Consider the following 13438-nt stretch of genomic DNA (forward strand, 5'->3'; position numbering starts at 1 on the left):
CATTAGAATTTCCCAGAGTTTTATCCTTCAAGCCCCCATGAGAATGTAAAACATTTCCAAATATCCTGCAGATTAGGGCAAGGCAAGACAGGAACACAGAATCTGAACCCTAGAGACTCTACCTACTGCTCTTGTATCATGAAAATAAACCTAGTCTAAAAAAAAGTCCTCCCTTTTATTCTAACAGGAAAGGAACACAATGACCAGACAGTTCTCCTGGGCTATAGCCTGGTTTCAATAGTTGATGGGATTTCGCGCCTTCATAGCATTTCCCTAAACCCAACCCTTTAGTTAGTGTGGGGTTGCATCACGTGCTCCTAATTCCAGGACTGAGCACCACATTATCTACTGACACTTGCTGATCATGAACTAGCTCTTCCAGAGGCTCCACTATGGTTACTTACATGCTCTCTGGCAAAAGAAGAGAACTTGGAGAGCAGAATCATAGATATACAAGGTAACTAGAGTGGAGTGAGGGCCTGCATTTCATCCAGGGCTTAAGTTGTCAAGGCAGCAGATATGGCAAAAGATACTCACTGTGAAAATCATCCTTGAAAATCCATTAGGAAAGCACCACATTAAAGATGGATACGTGGCCTCTCTCTAATGCTGTTTTGCTCTAGGGTTGGAACAGAAGGCTCTTTCTAGGGTTAAGAAATAGACACTCAGGGGCCATGTTTAAATGACAGAATTGTCCTCACCTCAGGGAGATGCTTTCACCATGGGAGGCCCAAGGGAACCAGGATGACTTGAGGAAAAGCAGAGGCAGGTCTTCCAGTGGGGGTGAGCCCTGGGACAGGCCTAAGCTTACTGAGTGAATTGGCAGGCAAAATTATTCACAATATTCAAATTTATTTCATTAGATGATCACATTTGAATTTGCATATGTTAAGTGTGCACATGATGTAATTCCACTATAATGTCACAAAGTAAGCATACCAGATTTTCTGGGACTGGCTAAATTCAGATATTTTGTCTTATATTTAGAGACTGTGATAAATTATAGGTTTTCAGAAATGATGGTCATTCTAGAAAATAACACAGTCCCTTGAGGGATAACTCATCTGCCTTTTCAGAGTAGGAAAGAAAATGACATTATACCCTTATATACACCAACACAATCACACATACACAGGTCAGTCACATTTCCTATTAAAAAGCATTGAGTATTCGCTTCAGCAGCACATATACTAAAATCAGAACAATACAGAGAAGATTAGCATGCCACCTATACAAGGATGACACGCAAATTTGTGAGGCGCTCCTATTTTTTTAAAAATCAAGAGAAAAAAAAAAAAGCATTTATCTATTCCTGTGGCCAGAATATGAAGTGATATTGTTTTTGACGAACAGTTAACAGCAGACATCCTTTTTTTTTTCGGGGTAGGGGCGATGTGGGGGGTACTGGTAGGTGCATGGGCTGGGAATCGAATCTGGGTCTCCCACATGTAAGGCGAGCATTCTACCACTGAACCTTTTAAAGTTGCTTTAAGATAATTCCTTTTTTACACACCTTAATATTTTGTTGATGCTTGAATTTTATTTCATCTTCACTGTTTACTGAAAATAAAATCTGAAATCTGCCTTCCTGACTGGAGTCCCAAAATTTTGCCTGGTAACAGACTTTGATCTTTCTACAGCAGTATATTTTTTAAAGCAGGGGTTGCAGGGCTCTGGTTTTTACTAGGGAACCTCTGAGTTGGTCACGATACCAGTAAAGTTCAGGTGGTGGCAGCAACACCTTTTGTTGGCCTTGATCGCCTCAGCCTACACCCATCGCCTCTGTCCTTCAGGTCAACTACACCCACATCACGGTGTTTTTCCTTCCCTTGTACCCTGAGCTCCCTCCTGTTAATACGACCTCCTTCCCTTACAAAACAGAGATGGTTATGTTTCTTCCACACTTGCCCTTCACCAGGGACAGTGAAATCCAGCATTTATCAGTTGTCTGCGCTGGGGATGTCACCCTAACAGGCATTTGAATGCTGCCACACTTTCTTTTCAAGATAAGATGAAGCTGGAGCAATAGGGACATTGTGCCATTGGTCATGAGACACCCAGAAAATTTTCTAAATTGAGTTATATAAAAAGAAGATAGATTACATTCACGGAGCACTTACTATGTGCTGTGTATTACACTAAACACTTTTTATGAAGTAGCTCATTTAATCCTTATTTTAACCCTACAAAGAAGAAATAATTATTGTCCCCAATTTACAGATGAGGATATTGCGGCACAGAGAAAATACAACCTGCCCAACGTTCACTAAGTGAGCACGTGGTGGATCTAGGATTTTACTCTGACTCTGAAGCTGGTCCTGAAATGTCCTGACCTGGGGGTGGCCCTCTGAAACCCCACTGACACCCAGGGGTAAATCCAGGCAGAATTCCAGAGGCAAATTCCTGGCAGACGGCCTAGTGGGGAGAGGATTAAAGAGTACTTCTTCAGTAGAGAACTGACGGAACGGAAATAACAGCAAAAAGCAAAGGAAGGAAAGGAAATGGATGTTGGGCAACACAAGTTTGTGAAACCTGGATTATCAATCCCCTTTGCACAGATGATGGTACTGAGGCCCAGAGGGTTAAATAATACATGAAAATTAAGACTCAGTTCAACTGGAGTTGAGTAGGTAGAAAATTTCATTCATCCAGGAGAAGAGAGGGAAAAGATGAGATCACACAATGGGACTTTGGAGCTGGGACAGGTGGCAGATTGGGAAGCAGAGCCAGGGAAAGATACTGATTAGAAACCCAGAGAAGAACCTGAGGAGTCTTGGGTAAAAATCACTGCATTGGAGAATGGTTTGGGCCAGATTTTTTAAAAAACAAGATTTTGGTAATTTGTCTGCTTTATTTACAGGCCCTGATAAAACACTAAGGAAAATCTTTTCTAAGAAGCCTGTTTTAGTTTGCAAATCTGCCAGAAGGCAATATACCAGAAATGGAATGGCTTTTAAAAAGGGAATTTATTAAGTTGCAAGTTAACTGTTTCAAGGCCTCAAAAGTGTCCAAATTAAGGCACCAATAAGAGGTTACTTTCACTCAAGAAAGGCTGATGCCATCTGGAACACCTCTCTCAGCTGGAAAGGCACATAGCAACATCTGCTAGCTTTCTCTCCTCATTTCGTAAGGCTTCCCGGGGGGTGCCTTCCTTCTGCATCTCCAAAGGTCTCTGGCTGCGTGGGCTCTGTTGGTTCTGTGGCTTTAAAGCTTTTTCCAAAATGGTTCCCTTTTAAGGGGCTCCAATAAGTAACCCCACCTTAAATGGGAGGAGACACATCTCCATGGAAACCATCTAATCAAAAGTTACCACCCACAGTTGGGTGGGTCACATCTCCATGGAAACAATCAAAAAGATCACACCCAGCAATATTGAATGAGGATTAAAGATCATGGCTTTTCTGGGGGACATAATAGCTTCAAATAGGTACAAAAATTTCTTAACAGAAATCTGGTGAAATTGAAAGCTCTGAAGCAGAGGGCTACTCTCTATAACAAACTAAAAGTGGTCATAACAAGAGGGGGCTACTTTTTCCAGTAGTAATGAGTCTAGCAAATGATTTAAGAAGTGATGCAGGGGGTTAAAAATATCACTAAGAGCCAGAACTTTCTTTCTTTCTGCTAGGCCATCTTCAGTGTCAGCATTGTTTTCCTTCGTGTGAGGCAAATATTTTACATATTTCTAACTGTATTTTCTATCCTGAATGGAAAATCTGTTAAATTTTTAAAAATTATTTTTCTTAATTTAATGTCTGAACCAGCAACTTCAATCTAAATTACAACTTCAAGCCAAAGGTAAGTGAAAAAGACCCCTGAACATTTCCATTCATTCACCAAACACATATTGATTTCTGTCAGACCTGAGATAGGCACTGCAATGGGGATTTAAAGAGAAACTACAAACTGTACTCTCCAGAAGCTTTCATTCTGGTGCAGATGACCCATAAAAATAGATCCCACTGTTTTTTAAAAGCTGATCAGCACTGGCCAAATGCTATCAGTGAGGGAAAAGCAGAGAGTGGGAGAACCTAAAGAGGGGCTGTTCTAGTTTGCTAGCTGCTGGAATGCAATATACCAGAAACGGAATGGCTTTTAACAAGGGGAATTTAATAAGTTGCAAGTTTACAGTTCTAAGGCCTAGAAAATGTCCCGATTAAAACAAGTCTAAAGAAATGTCCAATCAAAGGCATCTAGGGAAAGATACCTTGGTTCAAGAAGGCTGATGAAGTTCAGGGTTTCTCTCTCAAGTGAGAAGGCACGTGGCGAACACAATCAGGGCTTCTCTCTCAGCTGGAAGGGCACATGGCGAACACGGCATCATCTGCTAGATTTCTCTCCTGGCTTCCTGTTTCATGAAGCTCCCCGGGAGGCATCTTCCTTCTTCATCTCCAAAGATCACTGGCTGAAGGACTCTCTGCTTCGTAGTGTCACTCTCTCTGAATCTCTCTGAATCTCCAAAATGTTTCCTCTTTTATATGACTTCAGAAACTAATCAAAACCCACTCAAATGGGTGGAGACATGTTATCCTGTAATCCAGTTTAACGACCATTCTTAACTAAATCACATCAACCAGGGAGATGATCTCATTACAGTTTCAAATATACAGTATTGAATAGAGATTATTCTACCTTTAAGAAATGAGATTTATATTAAAACATGGCTTTTCTTAGGGGGCATATACCCTTTCAAACCAGCACAGGGGCCAATGACTGCCTAAAGACACTGGAAAGGCTTCATAGTAGAGACACTCCCCCTAGTTTTGAAGGGTATGCAGACATTTGCCAAGTGGAACAAGCAGCATGTTCAATGACAGGAGCTATGGATTCATGGATGAAAAATGATCTGAGAGTAAGATCAGATTATAAAGGGCTCTAGATTCTAAACTAAGACAAACCTGAGGTTCTTAAATATTAGAATGTTGTGGTCTGCTTTGAATTTCAGAAAGAAGACTTGCAACAGTGTGAAGACAACTTTGTAGAAGAAAATGACCAGAGAGGAGATAGCTGTGGTCACCTCCCCAGGATGCAATGAGGGACTAGATGAGAAGAATGGAGAAAACAGATAGATCATAGAATTATGAAGTAGATGTGATAGGGTTTGTTAAATGATTAGAGATGAAGTGATAGGGAAGAAGAGTTGTCAAGGGCAATTCACAGATTTTCAGTTCAGGAGTCTAGAAGAAAGGTGATGACAGTCATAGAATTGGAAAATAAAGGTCTTGGCAGGATCTGCAGTGTGCAGTTTTCAAGTGTTGAGTTTGAAGCAATGAGAGGTATCCAGGTTAAGATGTAATCAAAGACACAGAGCTTGAGCCTGCAACAGAAGTCATGTCCAGACATCATTGGAGGTACCTGCAGCTCAGGCAAGACTGAAGTCATGGCAGTGGATGAAAAGAGGGAAGAAAAAGAAGCAGGAGGATTGTGGATTGTGGGAAGATGGTAGATTAAGGAGGTCCAGGACTCAGTCCTTTCACCAAAACAACTATTAAATAGGCAACAACTATCTGAAACGACTATTTTGAAACTCTGGCAGCCAGAAGAACACTGTACAGCATACAGGGAAAAGCAGATAGCACTGGCTGATAAATTACACGAAAAAATAGTAAATTGCTCTCTCCAAGTGACAGGTACCATTGCCTACCAATGTCCAGTGGTGCCCACCCACCCTCAGGCCACCCAGGGGTTCAGTCCTTGACTAGCGTGGTGGTGACAGAAAGAGACAATAAAAATCCTATTCCCCAAGAACAGAAGTGGATGTGGCCCATCACTGGTAATAGCTTTTGATTAGGGACTTCAGATCACCAGGGCCTGGCTCTGAAGGCAGCTATTGTTTCAATCTTTGAGGGACAAAGGGAGTGGCAGCCATTGTTTCAACTCTCCCTGCACAGGGGCAGGTGGTGGCAGGGATGGAGACTTAAAGACATTGCTTTCAGGGCTGCAGATGATAGTTGAAGGGCTACATTTGCTGGGCAGAGCAGGAAAGCTCAGCTTTAGGGAGTTATTGGAGAAGCTCTTGGTGCTCTTCTTAATCCTCTCCCAGGGGCACTTTGGAGCTGGCCTGCACCTGGTTCATAGGTCCCTGGCTCTGTTTGGTCTAAGAAAAACTGAATTGCAAGAGAAAACAACAACAATAACAATAAATAAATAAGCAAAAAATAAAAACAAAAAAATAAAAAATCTGAATTGGGAAAGACCTCTCCAGTGTACCACCCTCCAAGAATTTGCATTCCAGGTAAAAGCAGCTTGAGACAACAAAAGGAATATAAAAAACTATAGAGGTAGACAGTTTGGGGCAAAGGAGGGAGGTCTTTCTCCTGGGAAACAGAGGGTACAACCAAACTCCTGTAAATAGGGGAATACTCGAAAGCAGCTAACTAGCAAAATGCTGGCACAAGACAGAGGCCCAGAAAGATAGGGGGGAAAACCGTGTACACTGCATTTGCCTTGGGCAATCTTTCCTGAGAGGAGGGCTCAAAGCACAAGAAAGTCTTTGTCTTATCACCAGCCGGTTATAGAAAGAGACACTTCAGGGAATAAATTTCAGAGTTAACATTTTAAAATATTACAATGTACAATGTGCAACAAAAAAACAGAAGACAAACAAAGAAACAGGATATAAAGGCCCACCCAAAGAAAGAGGAAAAATTCCAGAAAACCCCACCAAAGAAGACAAGAATGTGGACATACCAAACAATGCCTTAAAAAAAAAAGATCTTAAAAATGCTCAAGGAGGCAAAGGAAAATACAGAGAAAATACTAAAGAATATCAGGGGGAAAATGAGTGGATAATATGAGAGTCTAAGTAAAGAAACAGAAATTTTAAAAAGGAACCAAACAGAACTACTGGAGTTGAAGACCACAATAACTGAAATAATAATTTTCCAGGAGGGTTTTAGGAGCAGATTAGAGCTGGGAGAAGAAGAATCAGTGAACTTGAAGACAAAACACTTGAATTGAGTCAATCTGAGGAACAGAAAGAAAAAATTGTTAAAAGTAAAAATAGCCTGAGACACCTCCGGGACACCTTCAAGCATACCAATATATAGATTATAGGAGTTCAAGAAGGAGAAGAAAGAAAGAGACAGAAGGAATATTTAAGGAAATAATGACAGAGAACTTCCCAAACTTAGCAAAAGACATGGATATGCACATCCAAGTAGCCCAGAGAACATCGAACAGGAAAAATACGAAGAAAAAACCCCATCATATACTGGTCACACTATTGAATCAAAGGATGAGGAGACAGTTCTGAAAACTGTAAGAGAAAAACATGTTACATACAAAGGAATCCCAATAAGTTTGAGTGCTAATTTCTCATCAGAATTCAGGGATGCCAGAAAGCAGTGGGTTGAAATACTTAAAGTGCTGAAGGAAAACATTTTTCTTAATTTAATGTCTGAACCAGCAATTTCAACTATCTAAATTACAACTTCAAGCCAAAGGTAAATGAAAAAGATTCCTCAACATTTCCATTCATTCACCAATGAGGGAGAGATTAAGACATTCTCAGATAAACAAAAGCAGGAATTTACCATTAGATCTTCCCTACAAGCAATGCTAAAGGGAATTCCTGAGACCAAAAGTAAAGGGCATAAGACAGTGGTTCAAAGCAGCATAAAGAAATAAAAGCTGTGATAAAGGTAATCATTTGTGTAATTATAAATATAAGCAATATTGTAACTTTACATTGTGTCGTGTAACTTCACTTTGTGTCATGTAACTTCACTTTTTAATTCCAACAGGTGCTAAAATGCAAATGCAGAGAAAGTTATAATAAATCTGGATTTGAATGACCATATAATATGTTTAGGTATAAGTGGTAACAAGTACAATAGGAAAAAAGATGGGGGGAACACTACCATGTGGGAGACCCAGGTTCAATTCCTGGCCCATGCACTCAAATGCCCCCCCCCCCCCAAAAAATAGAGGGGCCTGGCGACCAGAGGGGTTTTTGGAAAAGTCTTATGTGTATGCTGTTGAAGATAAGTTGATATCAAGCCAAACATAGTTATTATATATATATATATATATATATAGGATGTTAATGCTAACCTTACAGTAACTACAAGGAAAATAGATGAAAAACATATTCTGATAGAAATGAGAAGGCACTCAATATCATACAGCACAAAAAAATCAAATAAATATAAAAGTAGGCACTAATGCACGTAAGGGACTACAAAGGTATAAGACTTACAAAGTCTAGATAGCAAAATGGCAAAATAGAGTTCTCTATTATCAGTAGTGACTTTAAATGCAAATGGATTAAACTTTCCAGTCAAAAAGGCAGAGACTGGCAAAATGGATAAAAAGCATGATATAATTGTATGCTGACTGTAAGAGATTCACCTTAAATTCAAAGATACCAGTAGGTTGAAGATAAAAAGATGCAACAAAATATACCATACAAGCAGTAACTAAAAGAGAGCTAGGATGGCTATACTAATATCAGATAAAACAGACTTCAAGTCAAAACAGTTATGAGAGACAAAGATGGTCATTATACAGTGGTAAAGTAGAAAATTCAACAGGAAGATATATGCAACAATTATAAATACATATGCACCTAAAAGCAGAGCCCCCAAAATATGTGATGCTAATACTGACAGATTTGAAGGGAGAAATTAATGGTCCTACATTAATAATAGGAGACTTTATTGTACCACTCACAATAACAGATAGAACATCTAGTGAGAAGATCAGTAAGAAATACAAGACTTGAATGTCACTATAAAACAATAGAACTAACAGACATATATAGAACACTTCACCCACCAAAAACAGAATACATATTCTTATTGAGCACACATGGATCATTCTTCAGGATTGATCATATGTGGGGTGACAAGTCTCAATAAATTAAAAAACATTGAAATCATACAATGCGGAAATTAAACAACACACTGTTAAACAGTAAGTTAAAGAGGAAATCAGAAGCAAACTTAGGAAATATCTTGAAGGGAGTGAAAATGAAAATACAACATATGAAATGATGGGATGCAGCAAAGGCAGAGGGAAATTTACAGCTCTGCCTGCTTAAATTAAAAAAGAAAAAAAGACTTCTAAAAAAAGCCCCAGCCTCAAAAAAGGAAGAACTAGAAAAAGAGAGAGGGGGTGGGGAGAGAGAGAGAGAAGCTAAACCCAAAGCAAGCAGAAGAAAGGAAATAACAAAGATTAAAGAGAAATGAAATTTAACAAATTCATTAATGAACAAATGAACAAATTCATTAATAAAATCAAAAGTAGGTTCTTTGTAAAGACAATAAAATTGACAAACCATTGGCTAGACTGGCACGATACGAATAACTAAATTGAGAAATGAAGAGGGGGCATAATATCAACACAGCTGAAATAAAAAAGTCTACAAGAGGATACCAAGAACAACTGTACAACAATAAATTAGGTAACCTAGACGAAATGAACAAATTCTTAGAAACACACAAACTACCTACATTGACTCAAGTAGAAATAGACGATCTCAACAAACCAATTAATAGTAAAGAGATTGAATTAGTTATCAAAAATCTCCCAACAAGAAAAGCCCAAAAGCAGAGGGTTTCACAGGGGAATTCTACTCAACATTCCAAGAAGATATAAATCCAATCCTATTCAAATGCTTCCAAAAAAATTGAAGAGGAAAGAACACTCCCTAATTCATTCTATGAGGCCAAAATTACCAGCACATCAAAGGTATATAAAGATGGCACAAGAAAAGAAAACTATGGACCAACATTTCTCAAGAATATAGGTGCAAAAATCCTAAACAAATACTAGCAAACTGACTCCAACAGCATATTTAAAGAATTATATACCATGATCAAGTGGGATTTATGCCTGGTATACAAAGGTATCAACACAAGAAAGTCAATTAATGTAATACACATGAACAGAATGAAGGAAAAAAAAACACATGATTATCTCAATTGATGCAGAAAAGGCATTTGACAATATCAAGCACCCCTTTTTGATAAAAACATTCACAACACTAGGAATAGAAGGAAACTTCCTCAACATAATAAAGGGCATATATGAAAAGTCCACAGAATCCTACTTAATGGTGAAAGACTGAAAGCTCATGCTCTAAAATAAAAAACAAGACAAGTATGACCATGGTCACCATTACTACTCAACGGTTTATTGGAAATTCTTGCCAGAGTTATTAGGCACAGAAAAGAAACACAAAAGGCATACAAATTGGAAAGGAAGAAGTAAAACTTTCCGTATTTGTAGATGATATGATAGAAAATCCTGGCAAATCCACAACAAACCTCCTAGAGCTAATAAATGAATTCAGCAAAGTGGCAGGGTACAAGATCCACTCCCCAAACTCAGTACTGATTCTATACAAAAACAATGAAGAATCATAAGAATAAATCAAGAAAAAAATTCCGTTGACAGTAGGAACTAAAAGAATCAAATATCTTGGAATAAATCTCATCAAGGATATAAAGGACTTTTACATAGAATACTACAAAACACTGCTGTAAGAAATCAAAGACCTAAATAAATGAAAGGACATTCTATGTTCATATATTGGAAGATGAAATATCAATCAGATGTCAATTGTACCCAAAGAAATTTATAGATTCAATGCAATCCAAATAAAAATTCCAACAACCTTCTTTGCATAAATATAAAAGCCAATCATCAAATTCATATGGAAAGGAAAGGGCCACAGAATAGTTAAAGCCATCTTGAGAAGGAATAAAGTTGGAAGACTCACACTTTCTAATCTTAAAACTTATTACAAAGCCTCAGTAATCAAAAGAGCATGTGGTACTGGCACAAGGATAGACATATAGACCAACAGAATATAACTGAGAACTCAGAAGTCAACACCCATATTTATAGCCAAATGATTTTTAACAAGGGAGCAAGGACCATTCAATTGGGAAAACTGGGTCTCTGGAAAGAAAAAAAAAAGACCCCTACCTCATACCATATACAAATATAAACTCCAATGGATGAAAGACTAAATTAATTAAGAGCCAGAACTATCACTCCTAGAAGAAAATGTTGAGAAGCATCTTCAGGACCTTGTGTTAGGCAATAGTTTCTTAGACTTTACACCCAAAGCACAAGCAACATAAGAAAAAATAGATAAATGGGACCTCATTGAAATAAAAAAAAAAATTGTGCCTCAAAGGACTTTACCATGAAAGTAAAATGACAACCCATACAATGAGAGAAAACATTTTGGAACCACATATTCAATAAGGGTTTAATATCCAGAATATATAAATAAATTCTTCAACTTAACACAAAAAGGCAACAACCCACTTAAGAAACAGGCAAAAGACTTGAATAGACATCTCTGAAGAAGATATGCACATGACCAGAAAGGATGCTCAGTATCACTAGCTATCAGGGAAATGCAAATCAAAACCAGAATGAGACACCAATTCATACCCATTAGAATGGCTGTCCCCAGTCTTGGGGTTTGTTCATATGAAACTTAACCCCACAAATGATAGGTCAAATCTACTTAAAATTTAGGACTAAGAGTTACCCCCAAGAGAGCCTCTTTTGTTGCTCAGATGTGGCCTCTCTCTCTAACCAACACAACAAGCAATCTCACCACCCTCCCCCTGTCTACATGGGACATGACTCCCAAGGGTGTGGACCTTCCTGGGAACATGGGACAGAAATCCTAGAATGAGCTGAGACTCAGCATCAAGGGATTGAGAAAACCTTCTCAACCAAAAGGGGGAAGAGGGTAATGAGACAAAGTGTCAATGGCTGAGAGATTCCAAACAGAGTCGAGAGGTTATACTGGAGGTTACTCTTATGCATCAAGTAGATATCACCTTGTTATTCAAGATGTAATGGAGAGGCTGGAGGGAACTGCCTGAAAATGTAGAGCTGTGTTCCAGTAGCCATGTTTCTTGAGGATGATTGAATAATGATATAGCTTTCACAATGTGACTGTGTGATTGTGAAAACCTTGTGTCTGATGCTCCTTTTATCTACCTTGTCAACAAAGGAGTGGAACATATGGAATAAAAATAAATAATAGGGGGAACAAATGCTAAAATAAATTTAGTTTGAAATGCTAGTGATCAATGAAAGCGAGGGGTAAGGGGTATGGTAGGTATAATCTTTTTTTTTTCTGTTTTCGTTTTATTTCTTTTTCTATTGTCTTTTTATCTCTTTTTCTGAATTGATGCAAATGTTCTAAGAAATGATGAATATGCAACTAAGTAATGATATTGTGAATTACTGACAATATATGTTGGGTTTTATTTGGTTTGTTAATTTTTTTAATTAATAAATAAATTTTTTACAAAAAGAATGGCTGCTATTTAAAAAACAAAAAATTACAACTGCAGAGAGGACGCAGAGAAAGAACAGTTATTCATTGCTGGTGGCAATGTAAAATGGTGCAGCCACTGAAAGACAGTTTGGCAGTTCCTCATAAGTATAGAATTATCATATGACCCAACAATCACACTACTAGGTATATACCCAAAAGACTCGAAAGCAAGGACTTGAACAGATATTTGCACACCATCGTTCATAGCAGCATTATTCACAGTTGCCAAAAGATGGAAGCAACCCAAGTATCCATCAACTGATGAATGAATAAATAAAATATGATGTATACACTCAATGAAATATTATTCAGCCATAAAAGGAATGAAATCCTGATAATGTGACAACATGGATGAACTTTGAAAACATCATGTTGAGTGAAATAGGCCGGACACAAAGAGACAAACATTGTATGATCTCACCAATATGAAACAAGTAGAATAAGCAGACTCTTCGAGTCAGGAGCTAGAACATAGGTTACCAGGGGACAGGGTGGTGTTAGAGAATGGGAAGTTAAGGCTTAAAATTTATAGGGTTCCTACTCAGAATGATGGAAATATTTTGGTAATGGATGGTGCTGATGGTAGCACAACATTGTGAACACAATTAACAGCACTGAATTGTATACTTGAAATTAGTAAAGATGGGAAATCTTATGTTGTATATATGTTACTACAATAAACAGACAAATAGATAATGACCCCAGGAACCTTTCTGCTTCCACAACACAATGAGGCTCCAGACTCCATGCCCTGCACAAAAGGCATGGATGGAAACTCCTCTTTTCGAGGTCAAACACAGCATTTATTTCATCCCTGTCCTAAATAGCCCTCGGATCTTTCCATAACCTCAAGCCTTATCTCTACTCAGCAAGGAGCACCTGGCTTTGGGCCAACTGAACAATATTTAATATATATCTTAATATGATTAAAAGAAGAAATGTTAGATTGCATGTATGTTAACAGGACAAAAAAATTTTTTTAATTCATGGAACTAAACGAAACAAACAGTGAACAGTGAGTTAAATCATAGACTTTAGTTAATAGTATAATTATAAAAATGTGTTATTATCAATTGTAACAAATATTACACAGAATACAAGGTGTTGAAGGGTCAGGTGATTTAT

At 38.1% G+C, this 13438-nt stretch overlaps 1 protein-coding gene and 1 non-coding gene across 5 annotated transcripts in view; one reads left to right on the top strand and one right to left on the bottom strand.

Moving 5' to 3' along the window:
• The window catches only part of AKAP6 (A-kinase anchoring protein 6), a 661506-nt gene that overhangs the window by 462720 nt on the left and 185348 nt on the right, over window positions 1–13438 (bottom strand). The window lies entirely within an intron of this gene.
• On the top strand, window positions 1167–1273 carry LOC143656611 (U6 spliceosomal RNA). Its single transcript, XR_013162527.1, has one exon. It is a non-coding gene; the product is annotated as a U6 spliceosomal RNA (small nuclear RNA).

This window comes from Tamandua tetradactyla, chromosome 14 (assembly GCF_023851605.1).
Source record: "Tamandua tetradactyla isolate mTamTet1 chromosome 14, mTamTet1.pri, whole genome shotgun sequence".
NCBI classification, from domain to species: domain Eukaryota; kingdom Metazoa; phylum Chordata; class Mammalia; order Pilosa; family Myrmecophagidae; genus Tamandua; species Tamandua tetradactyla.